A 1,090-nucleotide genomic window follows, 5' to 3' on the forward strand; every position below is an offset into this window, starting at 1 on the left:
CACCAACCACTAAAGCCAGTGAGGATGAAATAGAAGAATTCTACCAAGAGAATACCAGAAAGATGTTTACCTGTGCTTTATTAGCTACACAAAGGCTTTTGATTGTATAGATCATGACAAGCTATGAACAACATTGCAAAGTATGAGTATTCCGGAACATTTAATAGTGCTCATGAGGAATCTGTACCTGGACCAAGAGGCAGTCATTCGAACAGAACATGGGAACACTGAATGGTTTAAAATTAAGACAGGCTTGCGACAAGGTTATATTCTTTCACCATACTTATTCAACCTGTATGCTGAGCAAATAATCCAAGAGATTGATAATGATATCCCTCCTTCCATGTCCTCTTCTGAATCTGGCTTGACCCTCTGGAAGATCTCTGTCAGTGTATGGTTGTAGCCATTTTTGTATTGTGTTAGTAAAATTTTACTGGTATGAAATATTAATAATAATGTCCAATGATTTCTGCAGTCTGTTGGGTTGACTCTTGTTGGAATGGACACAAACATGGATTTCTTCCAGTCAGTTGGCTACATAGTTGTCTTCCAAATTTCTTGGCATAGATGAGTGATTTCCTCCAGTGCTGCATCAGTTTGTTGAAAGATTTCAATTTGTATTCTATCAGTTTTGGGTGCCTTGTTTTTTGCCAGTGCCTTCAATGCACCTAGGACTTCTTCCTTCAGTATCATTGGATCTTGATCATATGCTACCTCTTGAAATACATGAACATTGACCATCTCTTTCTGATACAATAACTCTGTGTATTCCTTCCATCTTCTTTTGATACTTTCTGCATCTTTCAATATTTTGCCCATAGAATCTTTCAATATGCAAATTGAGGCTTGAATTTTTTCCTCAGTTCCCTTAGCTTGAGAAATGCTGAGAATATTCTTCCCTTTTGGCTTTCTAACTCCAGATCTTTGCACATTTTGTCATAATATTTGACTTTGTCTTCTCAAGTTGTTCTTTGAAATTTTATATTCAGCTCTTTTACCTCCCAATTCCTTCCATTTGCTTTCGCATGCATGTCTACTCTGGAGGGTAAGTTTCAGAGTCTCTTTTGACATCCATTTTGGTCTTTTGCTT

This window comes from Chrysochloris asiatica, unplaced genomic scaffold (assembly GCF_000296735.1).
Source record: "Chrysochloris asiatica unplaced genomic scaffold, ChrAsi1.0 scaffold00020, whole genome shotgun sequence".
Taxonomy (NCBI): Eukaryota; Metazoa; Chordata; class Mammalia; order Afrosoricida; family Chrysochloridae; genus Chrysochloris; species Chrysochloris asiatica.